We start from the raw sequence: 21,110 nt of genomic DNA, 5'->3' as shown, positions 1-21,110 counted from the left end.
CATTGGCGATCTTGAGCGAACATTTGCAAGTCTGCTAAACGCATCGCCTCCATAGCACCCAACCTCGAATCAAAATCAATCATGTTACGCTCCATCCTATCAATATTACCCGCATATCGCTCCATACTATCAACACTATCTACATGTCGCTCCATCCACTGCTTATTGAGCTCTACCCTAGCATAAAGGTCATCATAGTCATCCTTAAGATCCTTAATAGAAGCCTCTAATGCCTCTTGCATATCAGAATCATATAACGCATAAACAGATTCAAAAACCCTAGAGATACGGTTATCAAGACAGCAAATTCTGGAAATAACGGTAAAAAGAGTGTCCTTAACAGTTTGGCCAGTCAAGACATCAACACCTCCTCAGGATGGTGGAACGTGCACCTCATGATAAGGTGTACCTTCCTCATGTACCCAAGAGGAAATCATGGTTCTAACCCAACCCCAATGTCTCCAAAATGACTGGTAAACATTCGCGTCTTCGTCGGAGCTATCATCACCAGTTGAGCTTGAGTTCACTATCGGGTCGGGATAGTAGTTGGAAGACATAGAGCTTTGTGAGGCGGCCATCTTAAGTCATCACACAAAAACATACAAGTTAACATATAGAAGTTTCGATAAGCAAAATGACAACAAAAGACTAAAATACGTGAAAGACGAAAATGACTCCGTTATAGACCCGACTCACTAATGCATCCTAGAATCTTAGACACACTAATGCAGTCCTGGTTCCCTATAACGTAGGCTCTGATACCATGTCTGTCACGACCCCATTTCGATCCCGAAACGTGACGTGATAGGTGTCCCAGTTATAGTTAACGATTTCTAAAGACGACAGCGGAAACGTTTTTATTTCAACACAAAAGTACAAGTTTTGAGTTACATGTCGGGACTTAAAAGTAAAGTACAACAATTACAACCATAACATAACAAAGTACAACACTTAAACATAGTGCATGATGATTTATTTTTAAAACGACGTCCCGACATCCTGACGACATCCCAAAAGCCAACCTGAATGTATGCAGACTCCTGCTTAAAGACCTGAGAAAACACATGCTTAAAAACGTCAACAATAATGTTGGTGAGATCATAGGTTTAATGTATATAAATGTATGGACCATAAGATTTTCAAGTATAAACAGTTGTAAATATATTCTAAATAAACATGAGCTCCCGATATCGAACTTAACAATCAAGAACCCGAAATCATGTAGTCTCACTTAGCTAGATCTACAAAGTCGAAGGTTATGCATTCGCTAGCCCGAAGACTATGCCGGATGTGAGGATTCACCCTCAAATAGATCTATCCACATTATTCGCATTTACCATAAACAAGTAATTAACGATATCAGAATCGGGGTTTAAGCTAAGTCACAAACTCAACACAATAGAATATAGTTTTAAGCACTTATGTCCATAATTTAAAACATAAAAGAAGCATGTTTCTCATCCCAAAATAGTAAGTTTACTAAAAGCAAGTAAAATGGAACTATGATACTCACGGGTGATGTTATGCGGTATAAAGCTTGGATTTGTGGTTTAAGTACTTTGATGTACTTCGAGCTCGGGACCTAAATACATAAGTTAAGGTCAGAGGTGTGTTATTACTAATATTAGTAATACTAATGATTTGATTTATGTTCAAATGTAACATAGTGTACTCGGCTTTTAAAAGACGGTTTCTCGGTTTACAAGTTAAGGTTTCTATGTGGACTGATTTTACAAGTAGTTTTAGAAGTTGATTTCTTATTTAAAAAGTAGTGATATAAGGTAATTCTTATTTTATATGTGAAGGTATATGTGTTGGAGGTCTAAAAATATAAGATTTGTAATTTATATAATAAAAATGAATTTTATAGAATTATTTTACTACAAGTGGACTGTTTTGACTAGTTTAAAGTTTAATATCACTAAAAATAGTAAATTAATTTATTTAGACTTATCCTTTTGAATTCTTACTCCAATATAGTTATATTTTAGTTCAAAAATTCGTTTTGCTCAGAAAACATAAGTTGTGTACGTTTTCTTTATATTCTAAGTGGTGACAGTTTCAACAAGTTTAAAACCCATTATTTAAATGTACAAGACCATATCCTAATCATTTCTTAAGCTTTTTATATGATTCCAAAGCCTAACATGTTCTATTTTTAGTCTATTTTATAATGAAAATATCATAAGTTTTCATATCTAAACGTTGGTACCTCATTTTTGGTGATACATGTGTGTTGGACAGATTCTGTCCAAATCAGTACCCATAAAAAGTAAAAATACAAAAGAAATACTTAAACTACTTTATAAATCATGGGATTTTTACAGAAGGTCTAGGACTCATAAAAGTTTTAGAATCTAAAAAATTCCAGTAGCAAAAGTGAGTGTAAGTATTTTCTAAAAATTCCACCAAATGAAGACTGATTTGGTTTCTTTGTAAGTTAAGAACTAACTTGTAATCTTAATACATTTTAGCTATATCCCTTTTCATTTTAAGTTTATTTTAGGTTGTTAAACATATGTAAAACATATTTTTAGTTACTTATGATCAAGATTAGAGTTAGCCATGTAATCATCATTGAGTGTTTTTAACACTCTAGATTAAGCTTTTACACCCATTTCTCTTGAAAGTAACTTGGTAAGAAATAAAAGAAGTGTTCTTGGTAATTATACCTTGAGTAATGATGATGTATGAGTTGATGAAGATGAACAAAGAAGAAAGAAATGGCTGTAACTTAGAGAGGATTTAGTGAATGATTAAGATTAGTAAGTGAGTTCAAGAGTTACCAATTTGATCTTATGGGAATGATGATGATGGCATGTAACATGGAGAAGAAAAAGAGGTTAAATGACTAAGCACACTTACTAGCTAATCATGCATGGAAGTGACATGTGTATGTAATATGGCATAAGGAGAAGAAAAGAGAAGATGACTAATCAATCTTTACTTAGTTAATTATGCATGGAAATGACAAGTGTTTGTTATATTTGCATGTAATTAGTGCTAATTAAGTAATGTTAATTACATGTAGTCTTTTGGTTAATCTTAGATTAGTTTTAAGTTTAAATGTAAGTATATAATTAGGTGTTATAATCTTGAGTAAGACTTAGTTAATGACTAATGTTGTAGTATTTTACTAACTAGGTGGATTAAGGATGATTACTTAATCAATAATACTTGATCATGTTATATACTTAATTTCACAAGTATACAAGTGTGTAGTTTTTTTTTCAAGTCTTAGGATTTATGGTGGTAAACTAGGGTTTCTAGGAATTGTGTATATGTATAACAATCCTCGATCAATCAAGACTTAAATGTAAGACCAGGGTTATACAAACCCTAAAATAAATCAAGACGTATTTTATTAAATATACTAGTCAAGAAAAAAATTCTAATTTTGAAAGGTTAGATTAAATAATCCAGTAGAAAAAGTTAGGGTTATGACATGCAAATTCTGGTTTCCTATGACCTCAAGCTCTGATACCAACTGTGATGACCCGTCCAAATCCATTTGGACGAATACATCGTTCATCGATTTCACAGAGAGGTACTGACCTCTACATGATACGTTTTGTAAACATTGCATTCTTTTGAAAAGGCACACCATAATTGAATATCAAATTCCAAGGTTTTTGACGTTTGATGATTTCTACATATAGACAATCATCGTAAATAATAGTTTACAATACTATATCCGTTGATAATGCAGTCAAAATAAGATACATGGTAATGATTTTGTGAATGCAACGTTTTCTTGAATAAAGCATGTATGACTCCATGCACATAGCTTGTATAACGTATAAGCAAACAGCGAAAGACTTCTAGTAACCTGAGAATAAACATGCTTAAAAGTGTCAACACAAAGGTTGGTGACTTCATAGTTTTAATGTTGCACATAATCGGTATATAAAGGTGGATCACAAGATTTTAGTTGTTTCATCCAGAAACGTTTATCAAAATATTCTACAAGATTGAGCACCCTGGTAACTAAGCTTTAACGTTATAATAAGTATCCCTATTTTAACATACATGCAACCAACAAGTACAATACACGCAATCCAACGTGTACTAAACTCAAATAGTATACGTCTATTTTATAGTTCAGGCTAGGGTTTCTATACCTGAAACAGACGGGGATGTCAATCCCTATGGATCCATATACAACTACTGTGATGACCCGGAAATTTCTGACCAAATTTAAACTTAATCTTTATATGATTAACATTTCCGACACGATAAGCAAAGTCTGTAAAACTAAATCTCAAAATTTTTGAACTACTTTTATATATTTAAATACCCTTCGGTTGTTTTCGACGATTCGCGAATAATTATATGTAAATAGATACATATATACTATAACTTGAAAAGGTAACAATGTATTAATTATTTGATACCGTACATTAAACTTATTGGTTTAAATATCTATTTGAATATATATGATAAGTTGAAATATTTATTATTAAAATTTATTTATAAATAACTTCCAATGTGTATTTAAAAACTGATTTATGTATATTAAAAAAGATATATACATATATATAATTTCAAGTTATTTAGTAAACGATAGTAACATTTTCAAATTGCTACAGTACCCAAAATGCTACAGTGTTTTTGAAAATCACTATTTGCTACAGTGAATTGCTACAGTAAAATTGGCTTTGCTAAATTGACTTTGCTACAGTAACTTTGCTATGATGTACGTACTTCGTTAATGACTTAACCATCGTTAACTACAATCTCTGTTTCCAACTCAATGAATTCCATTTCATAATAAACTAAGTATATTATTCAATTATATGGTTGATTTTATACTTTCATCTTCGATGTATTCGAAACTTTCTAGAAAATATCATTCGTACCTTGCGAAGTTAGCAAGAGTTCCATGAGCACCAACATGATTCACTGAGAAAATATCAATAAAACTGAGTATTGATTACATTAGTGAAATACTCCGTAAAGATTATTAAATCTTTAATGTTTTATTCATTTCTAATTCAAGTCAAAAATCAAATGAGCTTAATATGATATTAACTCATCAAATCTGTATTACATCTGAAGAAAATATACATACATATATTTTCATAAAGACGGTAATAAAAATTCTTTTGTACAAAATATTACTTGTGAAATCTTTAACGGGTAGGTAATTCCCGGGAAATATTTAAGTTCACAATTAATATGTCACACTGTACATTCTTCAAGTTTGATTCAAAAATTATTAACTATGCTCACAGCGATATACAATCGTTTCCATACAAATTCAATTACATATTCTGATATTGACGGATCAGAATCCAAGTCAAGATTTAACGAGTGACATCATTCTTAGATCTCTACATCTTTCAAAGCTATACTTTGACTTCAAAAATGTGAAAGATCCTTTAGCATTGTTATTACTGAAAATAACCTTGTAATTCCTTTCCAAAAGTATCCAGTATTATCAACCGTTCAACCAGTCAACGACGACCTTTCAGACTTGTAACTTTGGCATATACGTTTTTGTTACTGGGGAACCTTTCATGTTCCACCACATTAGCAGTAAATTTACCAACAACTTCATTGATCTTTGACCTTCCGAAAAATCCTTATACTCATTGAAACCGTATCATGTACTCATCCACATCTTGTAACGGCAATTGCCATACCAACTATCGGGAATTAGCAATCAGTATTTTGAAATCTTGTAGCACGTCTACGCCAACAGTTATATGTGTACATATAACGTCTACCTCTTGGACTTACATACTTTAAATGTGAAGTTTCCGAAAAACACCCCAAACTACGAAACTAGTTCTCCGAATTTTGGAAAAATGTTGATGAAGCAGCAAAAACTGTAAACCACCTTAACAGTCAAAAGTTTGATGATAAAGAATAGTATGGTGGTAAAGCTGAGAAAAAGAGAAAGTTTGGAACTGGAAAACGGATTGAGCAAAGTATGAAAGAGGCTGTGGATAAATCACAAGGACGAAACCTGTCTTCAAAGAATCCAAATGATTCAGTATCTGCTAAAGCCATTAATGAATACCTTGCTTCCGAATCTAAACCCTTGCGGACAATATTCTTCATCATCCTCTGATATTAGAAATTCTAAGATATCATCGTATCTTTCATTATAAATATCCTCCATATTTCTGGAGATAATTTCATAATCATTCTTATCGAAAATAAATTTTCTCTTTACGATATCTGTGTTACACCATAAAAGAAACTATTTTAGTTTCTAAATTCTGAAACTTTCAAGTTTAAAATATAAATGTTTTGAAGTAATGTTGGTAATTTAAGCATGAGTTAATATAATATAATGACACTTGATCAACGTGATTATATTACAGTAAGTCATGCTGAGTTTCTAATGGAACGTGATAAAGGTTCACATATCATACCCTCATCATGAACCATGTTACATAACTCTTTCATTCTATATAATCTCTAAAAATATCAAGAAAATATTTTCTTAATGATTCGGTCTTTTTTGAGGTATTCTGGTAATTTGACAAGTCAGATTGTGCTATTACCATTTCTTTCTTAGAACATTAGTTATGTTCATCTGAAACTTCATACCTACGAATTCTGGACCATTATCCGCTTGACTTAAGGTCGGGAAGAGAAAACGAAAGCATGAAGCTCAGAAATATAATGGAGAATATAAAGCCCGATAACAACTCCGAAATGACAAACCGTGTATATCAATGCGTATAGCAATATAAAGACACGAGAGAATGAAAAACACTATAACCCCAAGGTAATAGTAGAAGAAAATAACTTCCTCTGGTGGCAGATGAAAAAGAAGAATGAAGGATACGATAGCCAGGAAAATATCAAGAATCAGAACTGGATTAAACATTTTCACAATCTATTGGGATGTATGAAATAATAAAGAAGATTATAGGAGTGTTGAAAATAAATGAAACGGAAGAGGTCAATTTATAGCAAAATATCAGATGCAGCAATAGAGGCAGATTACACATTTAATCAAAGAAAATCCTAATTTCCGCAAATTCTGAAAAATCAAATCTTATTTAAATTATGAAGATTTTCTATTCCTTAAAATCCGGAAATCAATCGTTACTACATCAAGAGATAAGACGCATCTTTATTCTCCATTTCACTTGATTACGATAACTTCTCTCATACGCTTCGAGTAATTGGATTATTTTATCCATATTATTCAAACATAGATAAAACTCTATTATCAACTCATATTCGTCATTAAAACATTTTTATTGTTAGCCATGACGACCTCACTCAAATTTCGGGACGAAATTTCTTTAACGGGTAGGTACTGTGATGACCCGAAAATTTCTGACCAAATTTAAACTTAATCTTTGTATGATTAACATTTCCGACACGATAAGCAAAGTCTGTAAAACTGAATCTCAAAATTTTTGAACTACTTTTATATATTTAAATACCCTTCGGTTGTTTTCGACGATTTGCGAACAATTATATGTAAATAGATACATATATACTATAACTTGAAAAGGTAACAATGTATTAATTATTTGATACCGTACATTAAACTTATTGGTTTAAATATCTATTTGAATATATATGATAAGTTGAAATATTTATTATTAAAATTTATTTATAAATAACTTCCAATGTGTATTTAAAAACTGATTTATGTATATTAAAAAAGATATATACATATATATAATTTCAAGTTATTTAGTAAACGATAGTAACATTTTCAAATTGCTACAGTACCCAAAATGCTACAGCGTTTTTGAAAATCACTATTTGCTACAGTGAATTGCTACAGTAAATATACATTAACTTTGCTACAGTGGTATAGTTTATGGATGATTTAAGACTACATTTTGACAAAGGTACGATTCACGAAACGTAAAGTACAAGTTTTTATCAGTATACGATAGGACGTTCGAAAAACCGGAACCGGGACATAAGTTGAGTGACGACGTACGACTTATCGGAACGAAAATTACAAGTCAACTGTGCATGTGAATTTAACATAATATATAATTAATTATATAAATTAAATATATTATATTAATAATTAAAAAATATGTCGACAAACTAGAAGTTAAAAGATCATGAGCTGGAAATCCATCCCATGCGATCGCATGGGAAATGGTCTTGGAGGCCATGCGATCGCATGGCAGTCCTGGACAGGCCACACCTATAAAGCTCGAGATATCTGCCTCTGTTTTAATTTAAAAATTACTCCGTATTATATTTATTAATTATATTATTATCATTATCATTATTATTATTATTATTATTATTATTATTTTTTATTATTATTATTATTATTATTATTATTATTATTATTATTATTATTATTAAGATTAATATTATTATTAATCTTATTATTATTAGTAGTATTTGTATTATTATTAGTATTATACATAAAATACTACGACGAGGTGATGAGCGTGTCACTTTCAAAATAGTTTTATGAGCCGGATAAAGCTAAGGAAATTATGGGTTATTGCCAAGGAGGTTATGTGTAATATTCATGGGTATTATTTGCAAGTCGAACCTAGTGTTATCATCTCCGTTACGTCTACGTACTTTTCTACAATATTGAATCTCAATATTGATATGTAAGTACTTATATTTTATCTTTTATATAATAATTGTGTATCCATGTCTAGTGCTCGAGTATATATATTTATACATGCTTGTATGCTAAATTTCCTTGTTAAACAGTTTATGATGTACCACGAATTAAATACATATATTACTGGTAAAAGGTATATGATATATATGTTTTTGGAAAGCTGACGAAAAATCATTAACTTTTCATTTAGATATCGAATAATTTCGATGAACGGATTAAAAGATGTGAGCAACTGAATTATGATTGAAGTTAATTGAAATTGCTTTTGAATCTACAATTAAGATTTAAACAACTTGTTTACGAGATTGATAAATTAGATTTTTGAATATTACCAACCGAGTAAATGAATCCTTATATAAGGTACGTCTCGTTTTGTTAAACTATTGTCAAAATTGACTTTTTGAAACAACATTGGATAACTTTTGTATGTCAATATCGAGCATTAGGATTGTGATACACTATGACCTGACCTAGCTTGATAGACATTTGTTGACCAACATATGTTCTCTAGGTTGAGATCTACGGTTATTTGGTAATCCGTGTTTCGATCACATTTGGGTGAACAACTTTATATGCTGCTAAGGTGAGTTTCATTTGCTCCCTTTTTAATTGCTTTTGCAATATATATTTTTAGGCTGAGAATACATGCACTTTATTTTAAACACAATGGATACAAGTACATACTAAATTCTACACTGAGTTTGAACCGAAAATCCCTTAGCTTTGGTAACTAGTAACTGCCAGTTATAAGAACTGGTGGGCGCGAGTAGTAGTATATGGATCCATAGGGCTTGATATCCCCGTCCGAGCTAGAGCACTAGCCTTTTAACGGACGTATGCTATTTGAGAAGCGTACACGTTGGTTTGCGTGTATTATTAAGATGATTATACAAAGGGTACAAATTATATATACGTTAAGTTTAGTTACCAGGGTGCTCAATCTTGTAGAATATTTTGATAAACGTTTCTGGATGAAATAACTGAAATCTTTTGATCCACCTTTATATACAAATTATACGAAACATTAAAACTATGAACTCGCCAACCATTGTGTTGACACTTGTTAGCATGTTTATTCTCAGGTTCCTAGAAGTCTTCCGCTGTTTGCTTATATGTTAGACAAGCTATGTGCATGGAGTCTTACATGACATGTTTATCAAGGAAACGTTGCATTCACCAAATCATCACCGTGTATCTTATTTTGACTGCATTGTCAATGGAAGTACTATTGTAAACTATTATTTACGGTGATTGTCTATATGTAGAAATCATCAAATGTCGAAAACCTTTGATTTAAATATTCATTTATGGTGTGCCTTTTCAAAAGAATGCAATGTTTACAAAACATATCATATAGAGGTCAAATACCTCGCAATGAAATCGATGAATGACGTGTTCGTCCATATGGATTTGGAGCGATCGTCACAACTACTCGCGCCCACCAGTTCTTATAACCGGCAGTTACTAGTTACCAAAGCTAAGGGATTTTCGATTTAAACTCAGTGTAGAATTTAGTATGTACTTGTATCCATTGCGTTTAAAGTAAAGTGCATGTATTCTCAGCCCAAAAATATAGATTGCAAAAGCAATTAAAAAGGGAGCAAATGAAACTCACCTTGGCAACACATAAGGTCATGTGACCGAAACTCGGAATGCAAAATAACCGTAGATCTCAACCTAGAGAACATATGTTGGTCAAAACATGTCTAACAAGCTAGGTCGGGTCATAGTGTATCACAATCCTAATGCTCGAGATCGACATGCAAAAGTTAACAAAATCATCTCAAAAGTCAACCTGACCCAATATGATCTTTAAATCTATACATGTTTATTATATTAACATAGTATAAATCTTGATAATTGAACGAATTTATAGTTTATCAAACTCAAAACATTATTTATTTCAGGAGTTATATTATATTGAATGATCATGGCAATTGAATATATTTTAACATTTCATATAGTTTCTCAATACTTGTAAAATCAGACTATAGTTTTTATAAGGCTTTGAAATATGATAAAACAATCAACTTTGACAATTGTTCAACGAGACGTACCTTATATAGAAATTCATTTACTCGATTAGTAATATCTAAAAATTCAATTTATCAATCTCATAGACAAGTTGTTTAAATATTAATTTGCAGTTTCAAACATAATTCAGTTGACCATAACTTTTAATTCGTTCATCGAAATCACACGATTTCTAAATGAAAAGTTATTAACTTTTCGCTAGCTTTCCAATAACATGCATATCATATACTTTATATCAGTAGTATATGTATTAAATTCTTGATTCATCATAAAACTATCTAACGACGAAATTTAGCATACAAGCATGCATAAACATATATACTCGAGCACTAGACATGGATATACTATTAATATATAAAAGGTCAAATATGAATGCTCACGTATCAATATTGTGATTCAATATTGCAGGAGAGTACGTAGACGCAACGAAAATGATAAACACTAGTTTGACCTCACGAGCAATACCCCCGAATAATACTGTGACGACCCGGAAAATTTTGACTTATTTTGAACCAAATCTTTATACGATTTAATATTCTGGACACGATAAGCAAAGTCTGTAAAGTTGAATCTCAAAATTTTTGAACTACTTTCATATATTCAATTACTCTTCGATTGTTCTCGACGATTCACGAACGATTATATGTAAAGAGATACATATACATAAATATATATATATATATATATATATATATACATATATACATATATATATATATATATATATATATATATATATATATATATATATATATATATATATATATATATATATATATATATATATATATATATATGATAACTTGAAAACGTTAACAAAGTATTTAATGTATAATATTTTACATTAAACTTATTTGTTTCAATATATGTTTAATATATCTATCGACGGAACTAAAAGATAATATCAAATGAATTAATTAACGGATATTTTATTAGCATTTATCAATTCCATAAGTATTATGATATTATTATAAGTCTCTGATGTGAGGTCCACGTTGATTTGAGAAATCTTTCCTTGTTAACAGCATTCGGAATAAATGGTAAAGTGATTTACAAGTAAGAACAAAAGTATCAATTAACGGTAACTGGACAAAAGTTAGTAGAGATTCCTGCTTAATTTTCAATGCATGCTTTACAATAATTATCTCGTGTCTCTTGATAAGTTAATTATTTAGTTTTCTTAATATTGAAAACGTCTTACGATATAGATGAAACCTTTTAAAGAATGATTTTGAATATAACTAATTCTGGAAAACTAAATTATTTTTATTCGATTTAGTTCAAATATATGAAAGCATTCTTCGAAATAATAGATTTTTATTATTACAACGTTTCGATATAAAGATGTGAATGTAATTAGTTTTAGAGAACTATAGTTATTCGATTTAGTACAGACACGTTTTTCGATATAATAGAATTTGATTGTTATAATGTTTTTATGGATTTTCAATGATATGAAAATAAAAAATAAAGATAAAATAAATATTTCTAATGAGCACCAAAAGACTACAACATTTCATCTCAAGATTACAAGTTAAAATGATGGAAATCACTAAACCTGCGCACTTGCACGAGAAAAATCATAACTAAATCATACTGACTCGAAAAAGGGTGATTCCGGTGTCCAGACGTCTGTAACTCAAAATCTACAACTTTTGTGAAGACACCATACGCGGATCGCGTACTTATCTACGCGAAACGCGTAATGTTTTAAAATCTTACACGGGAGATGTAATCTTTACGCGAAACGCTTATTGTTTTGTCGACATATTTTGTGGCGGCTTCACAGTTTAACACATTTATTATTATTGTATTATTATATTTATATTATTATATTATATATATGTATATATATGTATATCGTCGAACCAATTTACTCCGCATCATAATTTTTATATTACTCCGTATCATTTTATCTATATTTACTCCTCATCAATTTTATTTTTATTTTCAAAACGGGTTTTCGAGCGGGATGAAGCTAAGGAAATTATGGGTATAGCTATGGAGGTTATGGGTAATGTTTGTAGGTATTATTTGCAAGTCAAACCTAGTGTTTATCATCTCCGTTGCATCTACGTACTCTCATGCAATATTGAATCACAATTTTGAAACGTGAGCATTCATATCTTGTCTTTTAAAATATTAATAGTGTATCCATGTCTAGTGCTCGAGTATATATATTTATGCAAGCTTGTATATTTTAATTTTGTCGTTAGATAGTTTATGATAAAACACGAATTTGATACATATGCTACTGATATAAAGTATATGATATGCATGTTTTTGGAAAGATGAAGAAAAATTATTAACTTTTCATTTAGAAATCGCGTGATTTCGATGAACGGATTAAAAGATATGGTCAACTGAATTATGGTTAACGTTAATTAAAATTGTGTTTGAAACTCTAAATTAATATTTAAATAACTTGTCTATGAGATTGATAAATTGGATTTTCAAATATTACTAATCGAGTAAATGAATTTCTATATAAGGCGCATCTCGTCTTGTTGAGCAATTGTCAAAGTTGACTGTTTTATCATGTTTTAAAGCTTTATAAACACTATAATCTGATTTTACAAGTATTGAAAAACTATGTGAAATAATAAAATATTTTCGATTGCCATGATAATTCAAATATAATATAGCTCCTGAAATAAATAATATTTTGAGTTTGATAAACTATAAATTCGTTCAATTATCAAGACTTATACTATGATAATAAACAGGTAAAGATTTAAAGATCGTATTGGGTCAGGTTGACTTTTGAGATGACTTTTGTTAACTTTTGCATGTCGGTCTCGAGCATTAGGATTATGATACACTATGACCTGACCTAGCTTTTTAGACATGTATTGACCAACATATGTTTTCTAGGTTGAGATCTACGATTATTTTGCTTTCCGAGTTTCAGTCACATTTCAGTGAATGAACTTATGTGCTGCTAAGGTGAGTTTCATTTGCTCCATTTTTAATTGCTTTTGCAATCTATATTTTTGGGCTGAAAATACATGCACTTTATTTTAATCGCAATGGATACAAGTACATACTAAATTCTACACTGAGTTTAAACCAAAAATCCCTTATCTTTGGTAACTAGTAGCTGCCGGTTATAAGAACTGGTGGGCGCGAATAGTTGTATATGGATCCATAGGGCTTGACATCCCCGTCTGTTCCAGGTATAGAAACCCTAGCCTGAACTATAAAACAGACGTATACTATTTGAGTTTAGTACACGTTGGATTACGTGTATTGTACATGTTGGTTGCATGTATGTTAAAACAGGGGTACTTATTATAACGTTAAAGTTTAGTTACCAGGGTGCTCAATTTTGTAGAATATTTTGATAAACGTTTCTAGATGAAACAATTAAAATCTTGTGATCCACCTTTATATACAGATTATGCGCAACATTAAAACTATGAACACACCAACCTTTGTGTTGACACTTTTAAGCATGTTTATTCTCAGGTTCCTAGAAGTCTTCCGCTATTTGCTTATACGTTATACAAGCTATGTGCATGGAGTCATACATGCTTTATTCGAGAAAACTTTGCATTCACAAAATTATCACCATGTATCTTATTTGACTGTATTGTCAACAGATGTATTGTTAAAAACTATTATATACGGTGATTGTCTATACGTAGAAATCATCAGATGTCGAAAACCTTGGATTTATATATTCATTTATGGTGTGACTTTTCAAAAGAATGCAATGTTTACAAAACGTATCATATAGTGGTCAAAACCTCACTATGAAATCAATGAATGATGTATTCGTCTAAATGGATTTGGATGGGTCATCACAGTTGGCATCAGAGCTTGAGGTCATAGGAAACCAGAATTTGCATTAGTGTGTTTAACTGGTAATTGTTAGGATGCATTAGTGAGTCTGGACTATGACCGTATCTGTTTTTACCGAGTCTTACTTATCATTTCTTGTCGAAAATTAGATGCTTATCATTCTTAAGTCTAGACACGTTTCCTGCATTTATTGCATACATAGTGTACAGACGAATTCATATCTTAGCATATCTATTACTGTAAACTTTACTTGACATCTTTCGAAAATTCCTCCGTGATTTATGGAATTTGGTATTATATATACATATGTAAATTATGTATTGAAGAGTACCAATCTAAATTCTATAATCTATTTCATATCAAAAATCATCTCCCTAATTATACAAGATGGATCCCGTATCTAGTTCAAATTCCTTAAACTCCGACAGCTATTCCGATATGGATATTCGCCTGAACTCCGAAGACAGTGTAACCGGAATGGATCAACCAATCAGCCATCACCTATTCTGGATGAATTGGGGATGGATTCGTAGCCTACTTAGTCATTGGAGACAAGAAGAAGGTGATCCCTTCCATCCACCACATTCCCCTCTTGGCGAAGAACCTGAAGCACTTACCGGCGAACCTGTTCGTAATACCATTTTCTCTCTCATCTCCAGAGTATCTCGTTATGATTATATACTATCTCAAATTCTGGATCTTATTCATCCGCTCATCCAAACCGCCAATCATCCCGGTGTAGTATAAGAAGTCAACGAGCTTCGCGCTCGGGTAGTGGCTTTGAAGAATATGGTGCAAAGATTACAAGCACTAGCAGCATCACCGGCATCACCAGTACCACCATCATCAACACCAACAGTATCATTACCACCACCAACAACAACATCCGCATCCCACACCTCAACATCACAATCCGTACCTCGAGCATCAACGTCATACTCACCATAGATACCAAGGAGTACCAACAACAATAACCGATGAAGTATTGATTCATAACTTCATTGGAGAAATATTCTGCGGCGATTATGTAATCTCTAAAGTCTTAGAGATTATATATTCCAGCCATAACCGTAAATCAGATAAGTGGACCGAAATGATAGAAGGAAGAGTAGAAACCCTGACCGGAATGGTGCACGATTTACAAGCTAGACTTGTTTAACAGCAGCATCAACAGTACCGTCAGTATCACCAACACCGGCAAAACCTGTAGCACTACAAGTTTCGCCAATTCCATAATCACCAATATCATCACAAATCAACAACGCGTATATTGTATCAACGAGTTACGAAGTATTAACTCATTTCCCCTAAAGAAATTATATGTATATTTAATATATATGGATTTTGAAATCAAAATAAATCTTTTCGTACCAAGCTATTACGTGTGAATCTTAAATGGTAGGTACTACTCGGTTAGTTCATATTACTAATATGCAATGATGTACATTCTTCATTAACGACATAACCATCGTTAACTACAATCTCTGTTTCAAATTCAATGAATTCCTTTTCATAATAAACTAAGTGTATTATTCAATTACACGTTTAATTTTACACTTTCATTTTCGATGTACTCGAAACTTTCTAGAAAACATCATTCGTACCTTGCGAAGTTAGCAAGAGTTCCATGAGCACCAATATGATTCACTAAGTAAATATCAATAAAACTGAATAACGAAGTATTGATTACATTAGTGAAATACTCCGCGAAGATTATTAAATCTTTAATATTTTAGAGATTATTCATTTCTAATCCAGCCAAAAATCAAATGAGCTTAATATGATATTAACTCATTAAATCAATATTACATCTGAAGAAAATATACATACATATATTTTCATAAAGACTGTAATAAAATTTTCCGGTATAAAATATTACTTGTGAAACTTTTAACGGATAGGTAATACCCGAAAGATATATAAATTCACAATTAATATGTTACATTCTTCGATTCTGATTTAGCAAATCATCAACTATACTTACTACTTTCACAACAATATACATTCTTTCCTAGAAATTGAAACAACCATTCGCATCCAAATTTGATTACATATTCTGATTTTGAAAAATCAGAATCCAAGCCAACATTTAACAGAAAACATCACTCTTAGATTCTTACATCTTTCAAATGCCATACTTTGAATTCAAAACTGTACTAGAACATCATATGTATACATATAACATTCATCTCTTAGAATTATGAGCTTTCATTCTGAAAATCTGAAAAGCAACCAGTCTACGAATCAATACTCTGAATGTTGAAAAAGCAGATGAAGCAGCAAAAACTGTAAACGAACTTAACAGTCAAAAGTTTGACGATAAAGAATAACGTGTTGGCAAAGCTCAGAAAAAGAGAAAATTTTGTACTGAAAAACGGATAGAGCAAACCATGAAGGAGGTTGTGGACAAATTACAAAGACTAAACCTGCCTTCAAAGAATCCAAATGATTCAGTATCTGCTGAAGTCATTAACGAATACCTTGCTCCTGACTCTAAATCTTTACGGAAAAATCTTCTTTATCATCTTTCTATATTAGAAATTCTAAGATATCATCATATCTTTCATTATAAATATCCTTGATATTTCTGAAGATATTTTCATAACTATCCTTATCTGAAATCATTTATCTCCTCGCGTTATCTGTATTACATCATAAAGGAAACTGTTTTAGTTTCTAGATTCTGGGAAAAAAAATTGAATCAAAATTTGAATGTTTTTGAAGTAATGTTGGGAATTGAAGCATGAGTTAGTATAATATAATGACACTTGATCAACGTGATTATATTACAGTAAGTCATGCTGAGTTTCTAATGGAATGTGATAAAGGTTCACAGATGATTCCCTCATCATGAACCATGTTACATAACTCTTTCATTCTATTTAACCTCTAAACATATCAAGAAAATATTTTTCTTGATGATTCGGTCTTTTTCGGATATTTTGGTAATTTGACAAATCAAATCGTGCTATTACCTTTCCTTTCTACTTTGTATATTATGATTATTCGAAACTCATTACCTACGAATTCAGGACCATTACTCGCTTGACTTGAAGTCGAGAAGAAGAAAACAAAAGCATGAAGCTCCGAAATAGAAATGGGAGTATATATCGCAGCAAATAAGAGAGAACATTAACTGTGAATGTCAATGATTATAGAAAGACAGAAACATGAACTCCGAAATATAAGGGAAGATATAAAATCCAACAACAACTCAGAAATTACAAACCGTGTATATCGATGCATATAGCAATATAAAGACAAGGGAGAACTAAAAACACTATAAAACCAAAAATATAGTAGAAGTAAATAGATTCTTCCAGCGGTAGATAAAAAAGAAGAATGACAAATATTAAAGTTAGGAGTATATCAAGAATCAGAACTGGATGGAGCATATTGACGAATGCTTTAAAGTATGAATTGAGAGAGAGAGAATAGAAGGTATGAGCTGTGAAAATAAGGAAACGAAGGGAGTGGATTTATAGTGAAATATCCGACAGAACAATCAAAACAGATTATTGCATTTAACCAAAGAAGATCCCAATTTCCTTAATTACCAAAGAACCAAATCTTATTACGAAGATTTTCTCTAAATCCCTTGAATTCTTGAAATCAACCGTGACTACGTCACCAGTTAAGGCGAACATGTATTTACACATCTTCACTCTTTTGTGATAGCTTCACTCTTACGCTTCACATAATCGAATCGTTTTATCTATATTAGTCAATAATGATGAAACTCTATTTATCAACTCATATTCGTCATGAAAACATTTTTATTGTTAGCCATGACAATCTCTATCAAATTTCGGAACGAAATTTCTTTAACGGGTAGGTACTGTGACGATCTGGAAATTTTCGACTTATTTTGAACCAAATCTTTATACGATTTAATATTCTGGACACGATAAGCAAAGTCTGTAAAGTTGAATCTCAAAATTTTTGAACTACTTTCATATATTCAATTACTCTTCGATTGTTCTCGACGATTCACGAACGATTATATGTAAATAGATACATATACATATATACATATATATATACATATATACATATATATGATAACTTGAAAACGTTAATAAAGTATTTAATGTATAATATTTTACATTAAACTTTTTTGTTTCAATATATGTTTAATATATCTATCGACGGAACTAAAAGATAATATCAAATGAATTAATTAATGAATATTTTATTAGCATTTATCAATTCCATAAGTATTATGATATTATTATAAGTCTCTGTTGTGATGTCCACGTTGATTTGAGAAATCTTTCCTTGTTAACAGCATTCGGAATAAATGGTAAAGTGATTTACAAGTAAGAACAAAAGTATCAATTACGGTAACTGGACAAAAGTTAGTAGAGATTCCGGCTTAATTTTCAATGCATGCTTTACAATAATTGTCTCGTGTCTCTTGATAAGTTAATTATTTAGTTTTCTTAATATTGAAAACGTTTTAAGATATAGATGAAACCTTTTAAAGAATGATTTTGAATATAACTAATTCTGGAAAACCAAATTATATTTATTCGATTTAGTTCAAATATATGAAAGCGTTCTTTGAAATAATAGATTTTTATTATTACAACGTTTCGATAAAAAGATGTGAATGTAATTAGTTTTAGAGAACTATAGTTATTCGATTTAGTATGGACACGTTTTTCGATATAATAGAATTTGATTGTTATAATGTTTTTATGGATTTTCAGTGATATGAAAATAAAAAATAAAGATAAAATAAAGATTTCTAATGAACACCAAAAGACTACAACATTTCATCTCAAGATTACAAGTTAAAATGATGGAAATCACTAAACCTGCGCACTTGCACGAGAAAAAACATAACTAAATCATACTGACTCGAAAAATGGTGATTCTAGTGTCCAGACGTCCGTAACTCAAAAATCTAAAACTTTCATGAAGACACTACATGCGGATTGCGTACCTATCTACGCGAGGTGCATAATGTTTGAAAAGATTACACGGGAGATGTAATCTTTACGCGAAACGCGTAATGTTTTATCGACATATTTTGTGGCAGCTTCACTATTTAACACGTTTATTATTATTATATTATTATATTTATATTATTATATTATATATATGTATATATATATATATATGTGCATATCGACGAACCAATTTACTCCGCATCATAATTTTTATATTACTCCGTATCATTTTATCTATATTTACTCCGCATCAATTTTATTTTTATTTTCAAAATGGGTTTTCGAGTGGGATGAAGCTAAGGAAATTATGGGTTATAGCTATGGAGGTTATGGGTAATGTTCGTAGGTATTATTCGCAAGTCAAACCTAGTGTTTATCATCTCCGTGGCGTCTACGTACTCTCCTGCAATATTGAATCACAATTTTGAAATGTGGGCATTCATATCTTGTCTTTTAAAATATTAATAGTGTATCCATGTCTAGTGCTCGAGTATATATATTTATGCATGCTTGTATATTTTATTTTTGTCGTTAGATAGTTTATGATGAAACACGAATTTGATACATATGCTACTGATATAAAGTATATGATATGCATGTTTTTGAAAAGCTGGCGAAAAATTATTAACTTTTCATTTAGAAATCGCGTGATTTCGATGAACGGATTAAAAGATATGGTCAATTGAATTATGGTTAACGTTAATTGAAATTGTGTTTGAAACTGTAAATTAATATTTAAACAACTTGTCTATGAGATTGATAAATTGGATTTTCAAATATTACTAATCGAGTAAATGAATTTCTATATAAGGCACGTCTCGTCTTGTTGAGCAATTGTCAAAGTTGACTGCCTTATCATGTTTTAAAGCTTTATAAACACTATAATCTGATTTTACATGTATTGGAAAACAATGTGAAATAATAAAATATTTTCGATTGCCATGATAATTCAAATATAATATAGCTCCTGAAATAAATAATATTTTAAGTTTGATAAACTATAAATTTGTTCAATTATCAAGACTTATACTATGATAATAAACATGTAAAGATTTAAAGATCATATTAGGTCAGGTTGACTTTTGAGATGACTTTTGTTAACTTTTGCATGTCGATCTCGAGCATTAGGATTGTGATACACTATGACCTGACCTAGCTTGTTAGACATGTATTGACCAACATATGTTTTCTAGGTTGAGATCTACGATTATTTTGCTTTCCGAGTTTCGGTCACATTTCGGTGAATGACCTTATGTGCTGCAAAGGTGAGTTTCATTTGCTCCCTTTTTAATTACTTTTGCAATCTATATTTTTGGGCAGAGAATACATGCACTTTATTTTAAACGCAATGGATACAAGTACATACTAAATTCTACACTGAGTTTAAACCAAAAATCCCTTAGCTTTGGTAACTAGTAGCTGCCGATTATAAGAACTGGTGGGCGCGAATAGTTGTATATAGATCCATAGGGCTTGACATCCCCGTCTGTTCCAGGTATAGAAACCCTAGCCTGAACTATAAAATAGACGTATACTATTTGAGTTTAGTACACGTTGGATTGCGTGTATTGTACATGTTGGTTGCATGTATGTTAAAACAGGGGTACTTATTATAACGTTAAAGTTTAGTTACCAGGGTGCTCAATTTTATAGAATATTTTGATAAACGTTTCTGGATGAAACAACTGAAATCTTGTGATCCACCTTTATATACAGATTATGCGCAACATTAA

The sequence above is a fragment of the Rutidosis leptorrhynchoides genome, chromosome 3, assembly GCF_046630445.1.
Source record: "Rutidosis leptorrhynchoides isolate AG116_Rl617_1_P2 chromosome 3, CSIRO_AGI_Rlap_v1, whole genome shotgun sequence".
In the NCBI taxonomy this organism is placed as follows: Eukaryota; Viridiplantae; Streptophyta; class Magnoliopsida; order Asterales; family Asteraceae; genus Rutidosis; species Rutidosis leptorrhynchoides.
The sequence above is the reverse complement of the archived record's forward strand: the minus strand, read 5'-3'. Positions refer to the sequence as shown.